At 37.6% G+C, this 19937-nt stretch overlaps 1 protein-coding gene across 1 annotated transcript in view; it reads left to right on the top strand.

The window, feature by feature from the left end:
• The window catches only part of PPP3CA (protein phosphatase 3 catalytic subunit alpha), a 326780-nt gene that overhangs the window by 226764 nt on the left and 80079 nt on the right, over positions 1-19937 (top strand). The window lies entirely within an intron of this gene.

The following is a 19937-nucleotide window of genomic DNA, read 5'->3' as shown; positions in this document are numbered from 1 at the left end:
TGTGTCAGGCTCTGTGCTGACAGCTCAGAGTCTGGAGCCTGCTTCGGATTCTGCTTCTCTCTCTGCCCCTTCCCCTCTCATGCTCTGTCTCTCTCTCCCTTTCTGCCTCTCTCTCTCAAACATAATAAATAAACATTAAAAAATGTTTTTCATATGTCAGATATTCATATCATTTCGCATCATGCATATCCTTTCACTTCATTTCGGTTTTCATATCATATTATTTATAATATGAAATGACTAACCTGTATGGTTATATTTGCAGCCTTATATATATGTAACCTTTTGCATAGATAACCTTATAACTCTGTATAAAGTTGGATATGTAACCTTATATGTAAATACATAAAAGTTACGTATGTATTTATTACAAGTATAGAATGAGTAGTAAAAAGAGCAGGCAGAAAAAGATTTTAACAAGTGAGAGTACAAAGTGGAATGCTTTTGTTATGGCAATGGCTACATTTGTATACACTAACTATATGTCAGATGGTGTGTGTGATGACTAGGTGATGTCACTCAGTAAGCCAACGAGTAGATGTCTTCTCCCTGTTTAGTTTCTTGAGGTCCAGTCAGTTGTGCAAAAATTATGCAATCAGTGGCAGTAAAGCCAAGATGTGAATCAAGTCAGATAAACACTGGGCCCACACACCCAACCACCGCACCAAATGCTTCTCAAAGGGATTGGCTGGAGATGAAGCCAGAGAGGTGGGATGGAACCAGACTGTCATGAAAGGAAAGGATATGGAGGGGAGGGGGGGGTCATGATAGGAAGTTGGGATTTTTTTTTTTTTTTTATATAGGGATTTTTTTTTTTTTAGGCAAAAGGCAACCAGCGATGATTTCTGCCCAGAGAAGTGGCATGGTAAAAGCAATGTTTTAAGATTAGTAAGATCTCAGCTTCACAGAAGTGGAAATACAATTGCTCATTTATTAATGAACTGTTTTATGTAACACAGAATGAGGAAGACAGAGCCCTTGCTGGTTTGAGTTTTTTATTTGTTTTGTTTTGTGGGAGGTATTTTTTTTTTCTTTGAGGACTGACAGCTGTGAGTTATAATGAGCTTCCCAAATTTATACATGCCTATTCTCAGCCCGTGGAGAGTAGTAAATTGCTCTTGTTCTCATGACACATTTAGATTAGAAGAAGAGGTGGGGGGGGGTGGGCAGGTAGCGCTGCATCGACTAATTAAAACTAATGTGGGGTGATGAGCCTCCGAAAAGAATAAGATCAGCAACAGGGAAAAGAAAAAAAAAGAAATAGCATATAGGCAGGTACCTAAACCGGGGACGGTGGTGGCTCAGCTCTCCCAGAGGGCTTCAGCTTCCCTTGCTCAGAAGCCCCTTGCCTTTGGTTTGGTTGGGTGGGGGAGGCAGTGTGACAGTGAGGTGGTCCACAGTGCGCTGTGGAAATGACAGGACTCCCAAAGCCATACCCGAGAGGTATGGCACAGACATGTTTCTGTGCCTTCTCACACCAGCTGGGCACCTGCCGACGGCCAGCCTTGTGATTCCTCATTTACTGTTCTTTCGGTTGCATTTCAAGGCATGATTTCATTCAGATCACCCGTCCCTTCCCCATCTTGCCTTTTTAATTGCTTTGGGATGAAATAATCATAGGTTCTAAAAGTCATTTAGCAGTCCTCTCTTCTAGACAATGCTGGAAAATCCCCTTTGTAATATAATATGCCTGCCAACACTTATTCCAGTAAGGAACCCCTTTTTCAATTAAACACAGGGACACCTATTAAGACAGACACTTCCTTACATGTGAGGAAAGCTACAATATAATCATCAAGCAACATCCTATTTCACCAATTCTAAAATGGACTCTTTTCATATTTCCACCTCTCTGATGTTTGCCTGGGTCTTAGACTCACTATTGGTCAAACAACAGCCATGATAGAGGGGTCATTGTCTGCTCGTGCACTAGCTCAGGTACAGCTGCTTGTCTTGGCTGAGTTATGCACGTTGCTAGAACTGCATTGTTAAGTTTAAGTGCTGTTTACAGTGTCTTCAAAAATATTACCTGACATTGAAACTAAATGTTATTGTATAGAAAGGCAGAGAAACAGGGCAGCGAGGTACATACACATTTAATATAGAGAAGAAAAGATTCATTATTGGACACCTGTCTGCAATTACTTATTTTCACACTAAGCAAAAGCCTTGGGCTTTACAGGACCTGAGAAATTAAGATTTCGGTAAGCTGATGAGGCCCAGTACATTTTCTTACCGACGTAAAAGCAGAGGACTGCCTATCATACAGCCAACAAGAAAGTTCAGCAACAAAATCCTGGTTATAATACTGGAACATTCCTTTAAAAAACAGCACATCGTGGGGCGCCTGGGTGGCTCAGTCGGTTAAGCGTCCGACTTCAGCTCAGGTCATGATCTCGCAGTCCATGAGTTCGAGCCCCGCGTCGGGCTCTGGGCTGATGGCTCAGAGCCTGGAGCCTGCTTCGGATTCTGTGTCTCCCTCTCTCTCTGACCCTCCCCCGTTCATGCTCTGTCTCTCTCTGTCTCAAAAATAAATAAACGTTAAAAAATAAATAAATAAATAAATAAATAAATAAATAAATAAATAAAAAACAGCACATCGTGAACACTTTTGATAGCATAAGTAGAGATATTTAGTGGAAAAGCCACCAATGGTGCTGGTTTGAGAAAGGATTCTAATGAGTCGAGCTCAGTGAGAGGAAGGTATAGAAATATATTATTCAAAATTTCTCTTACAAAGTATAAAATAAACGTTGTAAGTGGTAAGAGAACAGTTAATTATTTAATTGTTAAATTTAGTAATATTTATTTACTTATTTTTAATTTAGTAATACTTAAAATATTAGTGTAGCTTGTGACCAGCTTAAGGTCATTGACTATGGTAATGATAGCCACAATTCAATATGCTTTTAATCCTCTGTCCTGGAAAGTGACATATTATTATTTCAGTTTTATAGAGAGAACACTGAAGAGACTAGTCAGTATCTTAGGAAATTAATAGCTGGTTGGTGGTAGCTGCCATTTGAAGCAGGATTCAAGCTGTTTACCCAAAATAAGTGTCTCCGAGTGAAGAGAATCCTTAATCAAAGAGAAGAAAATAAAGGGAGGACACCGGGATATGAAGGAATAACAATAACAACGTGACGCCTCACACCTGATGTAAATATATCCTGTGTAGGTGAGCTCATTACACTGCAGTATTAGCCCTTCCATTCTGACCTGTTCTCTTGTTAGCTATGATTCTTTTTTCTTTTTATAAATGGACAAATAGGCTCCCTTTTAACTTTCACTCATTTGCCTTTATTCTACCTTCCCAAAACGCAGAGAAAATAAGCCTAATGTTTCATCTGTAAAAGACTTTCAAATACTTGAGAACAGTTATTATGTTGCCTTTTTTTTTTTTCCTGGACCGAGTAGCCCCTGTGTTTCTTCTAAAACATGTTTTCAAGGTCCAAAATAATGTTTAGTGTATTCCTTTCCGGCACTGTGTTTTGTTGTTGTGTGATTAAAAATGCGGAGTTCAGAATGAGCCACTGCATTAGGAGTTTGAGCACAGACATGCACACGTTGAATCTGCAGTCAACTGAAACTTCTGGGATTACTTTCCAAGGTAATGATCAGGAACCCCGGCTCCCCACATTTGATTTGTTAAGAAAGATTCTCATGTCATGTCTCAGGGCATATATCCTCACTCTTACTGGGGAAGGACAATTCGGAAACAGTTGCAGCCCAGACATGTGCATGTGGAGGATGGTTCCCCATGAAGACTCATGCCATGGTGGCAGGAAGGCCCGTTCACGTGGCAGAGATGCGGTGGCTGACACGAACAGGCGTCCTGAGTAGCATGGGCTCCACAGTGAGACGGCCTGGGTTTGAATTTCAACTTTGCCACTGACCGGCTTGAGTGACCTGCTTAAGCTACCTCAGGACCCCATCTGGAAAATGAGGATGTGCAAGAGTACCTACCTCCTATGTTTACTTCAGGATTAATTGAACACAAGTATTTTAAAATGCTTAGAGACACTGCTCGGCATATTTCAATAACTCAAAACGGTCACATATGTGCACGGGCACGTGCGTGTGTGTGTGTCAGTCAGTAGAACTCAGATAATTGAGCAATAAATCTCGTGTATTAGTTTCCTGGGGCTGCCATAACAAAGTTCCACTAACTGAGCTGCTTAAAACAACAGAAATTTATTGTCTCACAGTTCTGGAGGCTAGAAGTCTGCAATCAGGATGTTGGCAGGTCCCTGTTTGTTCTGAAACCTCTAGGGGAGATCTTCCCCTGCCTCTTCCAGCTTGCGGTATCCCCAGGCCTTCCTTGGCTTGTGGCAGCACGACTCCAGTCTCTGCCTCTGTCTTTATATGGCCTCTGTGTCTCTGGGTCTAAATTTTTCTCTTCGTATAAGGACACCAGTTACACTGGTGTAGGATTAGGCCCCCCCTAATGGAGTATGATCTCATGTTAACCTGATTACATCTGCAGGGAGATCCTATTTCCAAATAAAGTTACATTCAGAGGTACCAAGGGCTAATATTTCAACATATCTTTTGGGGGGACACAACTCACCTCATAATATCTGGTAACAGAGAAGCTCAAAACAGAGGAACTAGGTATCCAGAAGCAAGCAGAGTTCAACATTAGGGGCCTGGGATAGATCTAAGAACAGGTGATATTATGGAGTTTAATGAATGAATAGGCATTAGAGGTTTCTGTGAATAAGTAACATAGCCCAAACCGAGCCTCTGGGCTATGATAAGGGAGAACAAGATTTCAGGTCCCTGGGGAGGCAAATCTAGCCCCAAATCCTAGAGGACCTACAATATTGAGCGAGTTACTAAGATATAAACCCAGCGCTCTCTTCGGCAGCACATATACCTAGATATCAACCCCAAATTGGTATCGAGGATCCTGTTCACTTTTGGAAGTGCCTCTCCTCAAGCGTGGAGTAAGTAGTGTCTTGACGAGCCTGAAGTATTCATATAGCTTTAACAGCCTTCGTGGAAGAGGCATTGTAGATTTTGATTGCGTGGCCAATTTCCAACATAGATGGATTTTGCTTATGTAAGATGCGTTTGAAGTCTCCTAGGGAAGAGGATGTTTTTATTTTCTGAATGGAGCACAACTAAGAGCTTGCTCTATATTATACATTGTCTGCTCTTGAGAACTGTACTGGTGGCTAAGTAGGAGTTTGTTAGATCTATAAAGTGTTTAAAGATACTATAAATAAAAGGTACATCATACATAGAGGTTTATTAGGCTCATCCACGTGTTTGTACCGTCAATATTTCCAGAGTAACCAGTCTTGATTTCCCACATAGAAGATTTGGACTGAAAGTGAGAATCAATATGGCCGAAGTACTAAGAAACTCATCTCTGTTGTGTTTTAGTCAAAAAGTCTTTTGTAAATACCATATTAATGACAACTGTGGAAAGAGAAATATGGAAAGTGTGCTTAACGTAGAATTTTCTAATCCTTACAGGAATTGGAATCAACGAAGATTAGATCATCCCCTAAGTGGGTTTTTATATAGTTGCTTCGTTTCCAGTTTTCCATGCCTTTCCAACACTTGATCTTTGTATGAAAACTGCTGCCATCTTCAGAGACATGAGTCATGGTACTTAAAATGTTTTCACCATATTTTAGACATCACAGGATACAGTAGGAGAAGAGTAGAGTCTTGGCATCCACAATTTTTTACATTCTAAGCCTTGACCTTTCACAGTGGTTCATTACACGTTTAATTTAGCTCATGCACTGGGCTAGCAGATCCTTCTGTGTCTGAATTTCATTTTGGCTTTTTTCTTTTTTTTAAGTACTGCATGTATGTTCACCTGTGTGTGTGTGTGTGTGTGTGTGTGTGTGCTATGTGTGTATATTTTTCTGTGAAAAAAAAGAAGTCCATAAAAAGATAGCCAATTCCATTGGCAGTGAGAAGTGATGGGGCAATGACTATAACAAGAAAGAAAGGCTTTAGGTAAACTCAGTGGGACATCATCTTCTTCAGGGATTTAGGTCTGTAATATAAATGAATTCATCACAGACCCTGTGCAGATACAAGATAAAGTGAATATTAAACTGAAACTGTTGCAGTGAGTTGTCCAGTTGTCCAGGTCTTGCCAACATTGCTCAAATAAGGACTTAAAACTAGTAAAGGCTACTGAAATGATCTTTAAAGTAAACTGAAGTACAAGAATTCCAACTTTTTTTTTTGAAAGACGAAATCCCTTTTTGAATTTTCCTAGAATACTTTTATCATCCCCATTCCTTTTATATGACAGACTTCACCTTCTCCTGATGGCAAGTCGGGGTGGGCACATGACCCAGGACTGGCCAATAGGCGTGCACTGTTCCCTGGACACAGTGATTGAGTCTTGAGTGAGCAGGGGAAATTCAGGGGGCAGTTATTCCATGGCTCAGTTTGGCTGGACCTGGTGAATCCACCTCTTAAATCAGCATGCTGGCAGGACCTGATTTGGAGGGTGCTTGGAGTAAGTCTAACTGCAGTAGAGAAAACAAGACCAACGAGTGCGCAGAGCAGCTGATAAGAGAGTGAGAGTTAGGGAGGCTTTGTATAAGCCCAGATCCACTTGTGCCGGAAACCAGTGCTCACGCTTTACTGCATTTCATGGGGGAAATAATATGCTTAATCACATTTGTGGATTACAGGATTTTCAGAGGTGTTGGAAGGAGATCCTTCATGTGGCTTAAGGTTCTACCTCATCTTCTACTTTCTCACCTGTATGCAAACAAGCATTTCCACCTCATTGTTATCTTGGAGGCTTTGATGAATTCTGATTCTCTGTATTTTAAAACATTCAAAACTCTTTGCTTCATTTTAAATACATTATATTTACAAATGGTGGAAAGCATTGTGCGCATCAGTTAATAATTCAGAAACCTGTAAATGTTAAGTTACTTTAACAATGAATATCAGTTAAGGGACTTTATAAATGATGGGATTTAAAAGTGTGGTAATAATGTGCTACTGAACATAAAAATTGTAATTTCTATATAATCTATTCATGTGTAATTTCTAATGTAAATATTCTTCAGTTATTTTGTTCTGATTCAGTCACGTTGTGTAATGAGGTGAATAAGAAAGCAATGTCACCTTGCTTGCACTTTGCATCTATGGGTGTAAAATTGGGACTATTACCCTTGACCTGGCATTAAATGAAAGAAAGCAAATTATTAGTGTAAGATATGCAAAACTCATTGAGATTGAAGCCAGTGATATTTTAACTTTGAAATGTTGTTGTAAAACACTTATTAAGGGGAGGGCAGGTCCAATAAGTGGAGTTGACGAGAGCTCTGGTATTGTAAAGATAAGGAAATTACCTAATGTTGAGTTACTAACCTGTTCCAGTCATTACATTATCAGATTTAATCTTCACAACTGCTGGGTATGATAGCTGCTACTGTCCTTATTTACACATTAGGGATTTGAAGCTTAGAGAAGCTGAGTAACTTTACTAGAGGTAAAATACAATCTTTCTCCTGCCCAGATTCCTTTAATGGCTCCTCTTTGGATGAAGTTCAAACTTCCTAACTTGGATGAAAACACCCTTGTTCACTGGTCCGTGGTAATCTTGATAGCTTCATCTCTTTTCATGGCTTACCTAGACTCCAAATCCATAGATCTGCTTTCACTTCCTAAAATATGTCCTGAGCTCTTCTTCTGCTGTGAGCCATAGTCCCTGTCCCTGTGCCCCAGCATTCTGTAACTAACTCCTCTTAATTATTCCAATTTCAGCTTAAGTACCACATCCTCCAGGAAACTTCACCAAGTTTACTATGCCCATTTCATTGTTTGTTCATTCATTCATTCATTCATTCATTCAGTGAATATTTTCTGAGGATTCCCTAAGTGCCAGGCACCATCCTAGGCACTGGGGATACCACAGTGAACAAAGAAGGAAAAAATCTCTGCCTTTATAGCTTGTGCTCTAGGACTGTTGCTTTAGTTCATTGTCCTTCATTACATGCTTACTTCATGAGAGCATTAGTTACGTTTAAGTTCTTTTACATTCTTAAGGTTCAACACAATGAGATATTGTAGGAATGTTTTCGGCATTTATTATTTATTGAATCAGGGCATACATGAATAACTTCATTTATTATATAGTTTTTTTTTAATTTTTTTTCTTTTCCACGTTTTTATTTATTTTTGGGACAGAGAGAGACAGAGCATGAACGGGGGAGGGGCAGAGAGAGAGGGAGACACAGAATCGGAAACAGGCTTCAGGCTCCGAGCCATCAGCCCAGAGCCTGACGCGGGGCTCGAACTCACGGACCGCGAGATCGTGACCTGGCTGAAGTCGGACACTTAACAGACTGCGCCACCCAGGTGCCCCAAGTTTTTAATGGTCATATAGAAATATAAAAAATTCTATTTGTCCTCTTTGATATTGTCACACCGCCACCATTGTAATATTAGACCTCATTGTCTTGTGACTTAATTATTGCTGTGAACCTCTTATTGAAAACAACGTGGCTTTCAGTTTTTCTACACCATTGCATTCTCCCTAGAGTTTCCAGATTTATCTGCTTAAATTAATGGGATTGTTCTCCTTTTCTTTAAAACATCACATGCTGGAAAGAAAAAACAAACAAACAAACAAACAATCACCTACTGGAATCCAAGGCCCTTCATTATCTACTGTCACCTTTCTAATCTAATCTATCTCCTCTGTTTCACATATACCCTCTGATCAATACAATTTTTTCTTTCTGCAGTCCACTTACTCTGGTTCATTTGTATCTTCGTAGCTAAAAATCCTTTCCTCTTATTCTTACTTAATTCATTACAAATTTTTATCAATACTACAAGTCACTTCCCTTTGGTTAAGTCTTCCTTGATAATGTCAACTAACCTTCATTTCCAAATTTTTGATTTTCTGTAAGACTTCTGTCTATATCAGTAATATTTATAAAGAAATTTTAAGCAGTAGAATCTAGCACTGCACCCCCCTCCCCAACACAACACCTACCCCCCCACACAAAGAAACCTTACATGGAACGAAGTCCAAGGTATGAAAAATGCTAAGTGCAGACCTTATTGTTCTTATTGTTATAATGACCCTTAGCACTCCTCATGTACCCTTTTAGCTCTGCAGAACACATTTGAAGCCAGTGTGTGACCTCAGCCACAATGGCCTTTGCTTGCTCTTACTGTTAGCAAGGGAAAGGTCAAAAGTGGTCAGGATGACTTAGCAGTGCAGAGAGGAAAATTACTTACTCATGAAACAGAAGGAAAGAGCCATACTTGCCATGCTGGCCGCAGCACACATTGCACGCCTTATGTGTTTGGCTTCTTACTACTTCCCAGGTAACATCTGTAGGTCAGAGAGAGTAGAGTTGATTTTATCCTGTCTCTAGTTCTGAGACATTCGAAGTGTTAAGGAGCCTCTAGACTGGGCCCCTCCGGAACTGTTTTAGCCATCTACATTTCGCAAGTCTAGAAGCCACAGAGTGAAGATCATGGTCGCAGATCAGTGTTTTCTTACTGCTGACAGGTCAGATCAGTAGCAGTTAAGCAGTTGGAAGACCTACCTGGTCCTTATTCATCTGTGTTCGTCTTACATCCCAAGGAAGCTCTATGTTTCTTAAGGGAATTACTTGTATTTATATTCCTTTACTATGAAAGTACATATTATTCTTGAATTATTTCATACATCTATAAACTTGTCTTCCCATTATTGAAAGCGACTATTTTTTTAATTCTCTGTAACATCTGTCATGTGGGAGGTATTTCATAACTACCTGGTAATTAAGACTGAATAAAATAACCTAGTTTATGTAGTTAGCTATTATTTGGGATTTTAGACAATTTGTCCATTCTGACATGTGAACTCTCTTATAAAGTACCAAAACACCACAGAAGAAGTCAAGTGTTCTTTTGAAAAACAGTTCAATGTGCGACATGACTAACAACAAAGAGACACAGTGTTTAAAAAAAAAAAAAAAGCCCCATATGTATTAAGAACACTTAAAATTTTTGTTTAAAGTACCTTAAATAGTGAATATAGATGATGGAAACAGTTCTGGAAATTTAGTAAAGTAGGTTTATAAGGAAGTATAACTTAAAATTATGTGATTTTATAAAACAAACTTTTCCCTAGTAAAAATCAGTTTAATAACTCACAACATTATGAAAATTTTTCACTTTTTAATTTTTTCTGTTTTGTCAAGGGAAAGAGAAAGAGTTGACTGATAATCTTGATTGATCTTTTTAGCAATTCAAATATATAACAAACATTCATCATTTTTAGTCGATAAAAATAAGACTAAATTTGAAATTATGATTACTAATGAATCACAAGTTATGACGAGTTAACAGCAGTGGTTTTACGTTTTCCAAACGCCTGCATTAGTTTGCCAGGACCCCCTCAGTTTATATGCCATATACAACATGTTAAGCAAACATGAGTTTTGCATAATTTAATTAGATGTTTGTCAAATGGTGAAGAAAGCACAAATGTAAGACATGATTCATTCTCAACATTGGTGACAAGCACAACATATATAAAGATAAAAAATATACAGAGATATTATGAATGCTGTGATTTAAGTCAATATAAGACTGCGACCCCAGTTTGTATTCCTCAAGATCAATAAAATTGATGATTTGTATCACGGTGAAATATAATCAGCTCCGTAAGAGGAATCTTCAACTTAATGGATGTTAGTTCTGATATAGAAACTTGAAATTAATTAGCACAAGTTTTATAATGTTTAAATTGATACCTCCTTTGGATAAACAAACCAATCTCATACTTTCTTAATGTAATTTGAAATCTCAACATAAAAACATTAAAAAACTGTATGTATTTTCATCTTGTCACTTATTTAGAGAAAAAACTATATACACTCCTGCTTCTGTTAAGAAGTTTGACAGATGGCAAAGAGGCAATGATAAATAAATGTTTATGGGGGAACTAACTCTTAAGCCCGTATTTCTTGACTATAAGAGAATGTTCTGAAGTTTCAGAATGGAGAGGGAAATACTTGGATGCCATTTCAATACCATTTTGTATGTGTACATTTTCTCAAGTATGCTCTAAAGTTCTGGAGACCAGATTTCATGCCTTTCGCTTCTTTATTGTCCCAGTATACTCTAGCACAAATAAGAAGTCATCCGTCTTTGGTGACATTTATTCATCCTTTTAAAATAGTATGTGTAGTAAATATTTCACATTTTAGTGGTTTATTTTTTTCAGGTATTTAACTGAATTAATAATTCTAGAATATCTGAGTGAAAGATAGATGAGGGATTGGTAGATTAAGGAAAATGAGGCAGAATTAAGGAATAGACTTATTGCCTTTGTCAGAATTATTTTCCAGAGATTGCATTCTTAACTAATTTTCAGTGAATGTGCTCTAACATGTCTGGGTTGCTCATACATTTTTAACAATTGGCCAGTTAAGAATTAGAAATTCCATTTCCAAATATGCCACTGGTAACAAGTAAGCTTATATATTTTTACCAAAGAAATTTAATCCTTATTTCTATTAAGTCATTTAAGTATTGTCGTTTAGGAATAGCACTTACTAGGTTTGTTCGCTTCATAGTAGGCATAAATAGAACTGCCTACCTGAAAGTCAGTGCTAGGTAAAAAGCCCTTTACTGATAACCCCACTGCCTGTAATTGCCAAATTAATGATGGATATGTGGACTTCAGAATTAAATATCAGAAGCTTGCTTTCCTTGAGTTTTTAAAATATTAGAAGCAAAATAATCTTTCAAATTGCCCAAATTTGAGGAGTATCCTAATAAGAAGAAATGACTCACTTATTCCCAACTTAGAAGATTTTTCTTAACTGAGTTTTCCAGAAATCTACGAAGAGTTGTTTTGTTTTATTTTGTGTTTTAATCCATTTGGCGAAATACCTTACATTTCTTCTATTTACTATGTCACTTTCAGCTTTTAAAACATTACTGCCATTACACAGCCGTGGAACAGAGTGGTCTTGTAAATGAGCTTTGCTACAAAAGAAAATGAGACTAACTGGAAACTGACCATGGTGCTGCTATTTGCTGAAAGATTGGTAATATCACTCAAGCCATTTGGAGTTATTTCCACTCTAAGAAAATGGAAATTGTAGAGCATGAGACCTAGTCGATTTGATTTCAGCCTTAAGAGCTTTCAATATATGATAGCATACATTTGGATAAAAAGTGGAAAAAATAGAACAACTTTTCATATATTTTATTTATGGCTATGTTGAGTTCAGGTCCTTAGATCATCTATCTAAATCTGGCAAAACATTCAAGATATTTCTTAGGCGGAAAACCTCTGGAAGAGCTGCCGTGCCTATTTCGCATTGTGTTAGTACACTAGATGGGCCATGGCCTGCTAAGCTTTTTTTCTCCCTCATAGTACTTCCTTTAATTAAACAAAGCATATAAAATAAGGTCTAGTGTGAAGTCCCCTGTAGATGAGGCATCTGAGACCTCCTACAAAGATTAAATACCTTGTCCTGGTAACACAAGTGGCAGTTTTCACAGCAAGACGGTGAAAGCATAAGGAAATGTAGTAAAAAAGGATAAAGTGTGAATACATATGGAAAGTATACATAAAGTATACATATTTGGGAATATGATATACATATTGGGAAAAGCAAATTGGAAGAATTCATGCATTCAATAGAGAGTAAAGCTGATTCAGGGAGAATGAATAAGATAATAATTAACCAAGAAGCCATCGTTCATTGACTTAGGCCCATCAGGAGGAATACAGACACAAAACAAAAAACCAACAAAGAACAATTATGAAATCAAGACATCTAGCTTTGTAGTCTGTGTACTCATTACACTGTACTGCCTCTTCTCAAGGATGAAATAACACACCCAGGAAAAAAGCAAAAAGCCAGAACTGAACGAATACTGTGACCACAGCTATCAAATAGTTAAAAAAACAAAAAAACAAAAAACAAACTCCAGAAATACACAATTGGAAAGCCCAGAATGGGAACGCTAAGGCCTAGATCTGCAACCGCTCCCCCACCCATCTGGTTACTGTAATGAAAGTTCATGTTTCAGGGTCCTGGAGGGAGTGCATTGGGTTTTAAAACCTGGGATCAGTATTTCAAAAAGTAAAGAAAACAGTCATTCATTTACTAATCATTCTGCTTATGTAGAATAAGTACACGAGTCATCAAATTTATTTATATGTGGCTTAAGTTATATCAACTCATGGTGTTCATCCAGTACTTTTGATTGGTGATGAAAATAAAGGCGTAGTGAACTACATAATGTAAACAAATACACATGTCACATAACTGATAGTTTCCAGGTCTGACCAAACTTGGACACATGAATAGAATGATGACAAAATGTAATTAAATAATCCTATAAATATTATACATACTTATTATTGTTATTAGTCACTAGTGTCACAGCCATGACCATGACTTATATAATTCCATAACGTTGTCATGAATTTTTAATAATTATGCATCTTGTTATAATGTGGATTGTTGCTGAAATGGAAAAATAGTGGTAACAGTTAAAACAAATACATTCTTGTTTCATAATTGAAGTCTTCAAGTTAACAAAATCTAATGAAGCGTTCAACTCAGGGAGGACAAAAATATATATCAAACAATAATTTCAGTGGAGAGAGCACTTATTTTTAGGACAAAAACATAAATGTGAATAATTTATTTTTCTATAAATTAGAATATACTGTGTACATACTATGGTGTGTATGTTTAGTCCTTTTATGCCATCATTTAAAAATATAGACTATTCTAGTTCTTTCCATTGGATTATAGTTATAAAATGAGATTTAGGGGATATGGAGGAGTTAGTACTGGATTGTTACTTTTAGAATCTACAATATATTCCAGTCATGTCTTTTCAGTTGTCCGGTTATATTTCTCATTATCTCTGGCAAATAGGTAGTTTATTTATCTTCATAACACAGCATCATAAATAGAAAGAAAGTGTGTGTAGTTATTGCTATTAATCTGCCCTGGTGCCATTATTATTTTGTATTTAATTTCATAGCTTTATTTTTCGTTTAAATTATTGAAGTTTCAGTATTGGGAAAATTGGTATTCGATTTAGAGACTTTTCATTTTTGTTTTCTACTATCAAAACCTGAGTGCCCTGGTTAAGAATTCATATTTTGTGTTTTATAAAGTGCTTAATGCATGTTCAACATTTGAAAAATAATATTTACTATGGAGAAAATATTATTTTGAAGTATACATCTGGAGTGGATTAGACCCCTTTGTTTTTTCTTGTTTTCTTTATTTTACAGTTGATGAAAGTTTTCAGCAATAAGTGAATGCCATAATAAAACTCACTTTTATGTTCGTAATTGCCTGATTTCAGAAGTTTACACACTCTGCTAATGAATGACACAAATTCAAGCTGGCTGGTTTGTACTTGAACTTATTTATCATTCATGAAAGGTTGCCTGAGCCTGGATTATCAACAGGGGGAAACAGATGGGTACTTGGGGTACCTTGTGGTACTTGTGGTCTTTAACCTGTAACAAACCTCCAAATGCAACATCTTTCTCTGCAGAATTGTAAATTGTGGAAAAGTATAAATTGCGGCCGACAGAAGATTCAAAAATCAAACCAATAAGTTTAGTAGATTAATCCCCTCATGCTGAGAATTAGACATGTTAGTTCCTTAACATTACAAATGTTATTGTCTTGGGAAAATGTGGCTATTATGGAAAAAAATATTGGGTTGAAGTCAATGAAGCTGAAAGTACAGTGGAACTCTGATGGTGAAAATTGCTGTGCAAATCAGTAACGTCTTTTCTAAAAGAAAAATTGTAAACTGTTAGTTTAGTATGAACTGGAAAAACTTGTATAAGAAGTTACTCTACTTAATTCAAGTCTTCCCAGATGATAAAAGACAGTCTTTTGGCGGAACTAAATGGTCCTTCTAGAAAAATAAGGAGTCAAGAATTCAAAGTACTTGACTTCTAAATCACGATTTTGATGCGATTTTGAAATGCTGTTTGTCTCTTTTTAACAACTTACTCCTCTGTCCCCAAACAATCTAATTTGTGTAAGCTTTCTTTAACTTGGAATGCTATATGACATTATAAAATTTTTGTTTAGTGTCAGTAAGAAGTTGACCCAATGATGTTCTTCGATGAATTTTTTTTTATATATATAGGCATGAAAACAAGACCAAATGTGTGAGTGTGAACATTAATTCAAAACTATTTTGGGGGCGCCTGAGTGGCTCAGTCAGTTAAGTGTCCGACTTCGGCTCAGGTCACGATCTCACAGTTTGTGAGTTCGAGCCCTGCATCTGGCTCTGTGCTGACAGCTCAGAGCCTGGAGCTGCTTCAGATTTTGTGTCTGCCTCTCTCTCTGCCCCTCCTCTGCTCACACACACACTCTCTCTCTCTCTCTCTCTCCCCCTATTTCAAAAATAAACATTAATTTTTTAAAAAAATAAGAAAAAACTATTTTAAGTAGCTTTACATGAAAGTGTATATTTTATATTATATTTGCCAATATGACTCCTACTCAGGATGACAGTTTTGTCAGAGTCCTTTTCAAACTGTCAGTTGTATAGCAATTATGCTGGGACCTCATCCTGGTGTGTTCAGTACTGTCTACGGTTTACATTTTTTAATGTAGTAATTTAATTGCCAATGTGAACTTAGAAACTATGGAATTCTTTGAAAAAATAATTAAATTATAATATGGACATACTTATTTGCTGATTCACTAATTTAATTATGGCGTGCATACCTAATTATACATAGAATAGACACATGGTTTTTGTACTGAACATCTATCCTTTCTAAATACAGTTTCCAGCATATCTCTAGGCAGGAAATGCAAGGCCTTAGTCCCTGGTCATGATGATCTCCCTCTCTCCTCTGCCTGAGATTATTTCCTCAAGAGCCTGTTTGTCCTTAATATGCTGGCCATTATCTTCTCTACTTACCAGTGTGCTGGTTTTAGGGACTCTTAGACTTGCCCTGTGACTGATTCATTGTCCAGCTTTTAGGTTACAAGAATTTACTCAGCTAACTACAAAGAGTCTCTTGTCACTGCCCCAGTTGTTTATTGTACTTTCTCTGTAGCACTACTTTGCTGTCCTATACAGTGAGTAAGGTCTTGAACTTGTTAAATGACTCCTTAACTGCTACGCTGACCACTCATCTCCAAATAATTCCTCCTTTGTGGTGGGTAGTTTTACACGTGTGCACATGCACATGCATCTACACATACATATTTATATTTATATTTATATTTATATTATTATTTATATTTATATTTATTTACTTATATTTATATATGCTTGAACTTTCAAGCCTTTTCAAAGCTTTCAAAGCTTTTCAAAGCTTCACAACTAGCTCTCCAGAAATGATATTAAGAATAAAAGCTATTCCCTTCCTTAAGCGATAAAGACAGATCCTCTCTGTTTGTTATTCTCTGTTTTATACTTCAAAATGCCGTACTCCCCTTCAGAAGACTTAGATAAGAAGTTGGTACCACTCGGGTGTGAGAATCATTTCCAGTAAAGTTTTATTTTCAGTGGGCTGAGAGTTATCGTGGGCAGGGAAGCAACAGTAAAAGGCAATTACTTAACAGTAATTGTTTGCTGAAGTATTACTTTGTGCTTGGTTATTTAGGCATAATTTATGTGTTTCCTGATAGTAGAAGAGCAAAAAGTAATAAATATGGAAGCATCACAGGAGGTTGGTCACTCTTCCACCATTTAGTTGTACTGAGAATGTTAGAGTAGCCACTTGCAAAGTCATGCAGTCAATCCCGCTTAGGGAAAAGAACCAAGAAGGTCACCAAATAGCTTTAACTGCTTAGTATACCTGCGCTGTATAAACTAATAGAGTTCCTGCCTCTCTAGCATAAAAACAAATGTAGACCTATAGCTTATAGGGAAAAAACAGCCATCATGTTGTGGCACATCAGGTTACTCTTGGATAAGGGTATCCAAGTGAAAAAAAAAAAAAAAACTTTATGTTTTATTTCATTATCTTTGATGTGCTCATTTTATTAATTCCATAATTCTATGCATTGCTGATGGAAATATGTGCAGTTGTCTGAATAATCTATTGAAGATATAATATATATTTGGGGGGAATGTTTAGCCAGATGAATGGATGTTTTTATGGACATAGGAATGCTTTGAAAATTTTTAATTTTTTTAAGTTTATTTTAAGAGAGATAAAGAGAGAGGGGGTGGGGAGAGAGAGAGAGAGAGAGATAAAGAGAGAGAGAGAGAGAGAGAGAGAGAGAGAGAGAGAGAATCCCAAGCAGATTCTGCACTGCCAGCACAGAGCCGGGGTGTGGGGCTCAAACCCATGAACCATGAGATCATGAGTTGGGCTGAAATCATGAGTCAGAGGCTTAACCAATTGAGCTCCCAGGTGCCCCCAGGTAGGAATAACTTTATTACCTGTATTGCGTTTCTATATTTTTGGAGGCTTTTCAGTATGATAGGCCTTTCAGTGCTGGCCCCTAGTTGAGTACTCTGTCTGCCAGCAGTGTTCCATCGGGAATGACAAGAAAATAATGGGAAGCTAGGGGATTGCAGGAAATAGGGCTATGTTGATGAAGAATAAGCTTGCCGTGAAGGTATAACAGAACTTGTCAAAGCCTGGCTGTTTTTTAGAAGTACTATTAAAACCAAGTGAGAGTGGAGATGAAAGGGCCCAGCCACCTGGAGAATTGGACAATGTGAGCAAACAAGACAGCTTGCCTCATTAGCTGGCATTTTTTATACTGGACACCAGTGTCTCAGGTACCCGAGAGGATGGTAGGTGGGGGCCACAGCATCATATAGAGGAAACTACCTGGCTATACCTTTCTCTTACCATCACGTAGAGGTAACCTTCCCTTCTGTGCGATGCCACCCGATATCCTCTTGGGTACCTAAATGTGGTCATCAGTTTCATCCTGAAATTTGATATCAAAATAGTGAATGTCCCCAGCTATTAGGATTTCAGGATAAATCTTTTATCTTAAAACTGAAATGCACAAGGTACAAGGAATAGATACATTCAGAAGCCCAAAGGAATTTTGCTCTTTGTTATCACTTTTCTCAGATTCATCTTTCTCCTAGACTCGATCAAATACTCCTTTCAGTATTATCCTTTCATGTCATAGGAAATCCTACTCTAACACCGACATGGAATTAGCATTGAAAGAAGTTACCTGTCAAATAGGTATCTCCCCTACATATAACCGCTGTGAGGGGAACCACACAAACGTGCAGAATGAGGGCTGAGTGTGCCCACAAAGGCTCAAAAGTGTAACTCTCTTTAGTCTTACTGACTAGATAAAACTCATCTAAGAGCTGGTTCTAAATATGCATCTCTGGAGATTTTTATTCATGGCCCAGGAATCTGTAGTTTCCAAACCACCCATGTGTTTCTGATGTAGAACCAGGTAAGGAAACCACCATCGGATGCGTGGAGGTCCCACATTCTACTCCAGTCTCGCTGCACACTGTTTTGAAAGCTGTGACTTAAAAGGCTTAAAACAAGCATCTCAGACAAGTTGGAAGCTTTTGGCTTGCACCAGAGCTCACTCTGCAAACCTGTCATTCAGTCCTGTCAATCCCAAGAGCACCTCAAAATGTCTGACTCCTTGGGGCGCCTGGGTGGCTCAGTTGGTTAAGCATCCAACTTCAGCTCAGGTCATGATCTCCCGGTTCATGGGTTTGAGCCCCTCATCGGGCTCTGTGCAGACATCTCAGGGCCTGGAGCCTGCTTCAGATTCTGTGTCTCCCTGTCTCTCTGCCCCTCCCCTGATTGCCTCTGTCTCTCTCTCTCTTTCTCAAAAATAAATAAACATTAAATTTTTTTTTTAAATCTCTGACTTCTTAGTTAATGGGTTTCCAAATTTAGCACAGAGTAGGCCCAGTGGAAGAATCCTGAGGTGGCACGTGTTTCTTGTGGGAACACCTACCAGGTGGGAGGTGCTGTTCTCAGCACTGCGGATACAGTGACCAAGATTGGCAACTTATACAACCTTACAGAGGTTATATTCCAATGAGAAAGGTAAGGGAAGAAACGGCAGGCAAATTAATAACTAGATAATTCCTGATAGTGAGAAGTATGGTGAAGAAAGCCAAACAACTTAATGGGGTGAAGAATGATTTTGGACAGAGGCAACTCATTTAGTTCAAGAAAGACCCCCTTGTACCCGTGACTGGTGGATGAAAAAGAGTCAGCCTGTGGAAATCCAAGGAAGAAAGAAACTTGGACTATTCAAGATAGCGAAGACCCACATCTAGTGAACAAGAGGCGGGGGGTGGGATGGTGATAGACTAAAATGTTTTTATCTTAAATTGATTGCAGCATAGAATGGGTTAAGATAGCATGCTCCTGATTTCCTGTTTGCTGATATATTCATTCTGTGAACTTCTTCGTGTTTGAGAAATAACTACATCATGTTCATCATTTAAGCATAAAATTGTAAAAAATTAAATATATACATGTGTAAATACATAAAATATCAACGATATTATAACATGATGATTGACAGCAAAAGCTTTGAATTAGGCAGATCCAGACTTAAACCCTGAATCATCCATATGTAATAGTGATCTTGCTTAACCACACAACCTCTCTTAGCCACACTGTTTCCTCATCTGTATAATGGGGATAATATTTACTTTTTAGGGCTTTGAAAGTAGTAAGTGAAATACTGAGTAATGAGTAAGTAAGTGGTTTTTAAAACGAGAGACTACATAGCTCCTTCAAGAAATTTGGTTTAAAGGAAAATGTGAGAAAGTTAAATATTATTTCCCAGTGTTTTTTGTACTATTTTACAGTGTTTTTTCCTTTTTCCAAGTTTTTTCACTTTAACATTTGACATCAGAGTACATCTTACAAACAAAATGTTCTTTTATAATTTAAATTTAAATGGGAGGGTTTTTTTTTTCTTTCGTAGTGGTACATAAATTAATGGGGTTAT

Source organism: Lynx rufus, unplaced genomic scaffold, assembly GCF_022079265.1.
Source record: "Lynx rufus isolate CCGP_SWC_20201006 ecotype Redwood Valley unplaced genomic scaffold, mLynRuf1.p SCAF_3, whole genome shotgun sequence".
NCBI classification, from domain to species: domain Eukaryota; kingdom Metazoa; phylum Chordata; class Mammalia; order Carnivora; family Felidae; genus Lynx; species Lynx rufus.
This window is presented reverse-complemented; position numbering and strand designations above follow the sequence as displayed.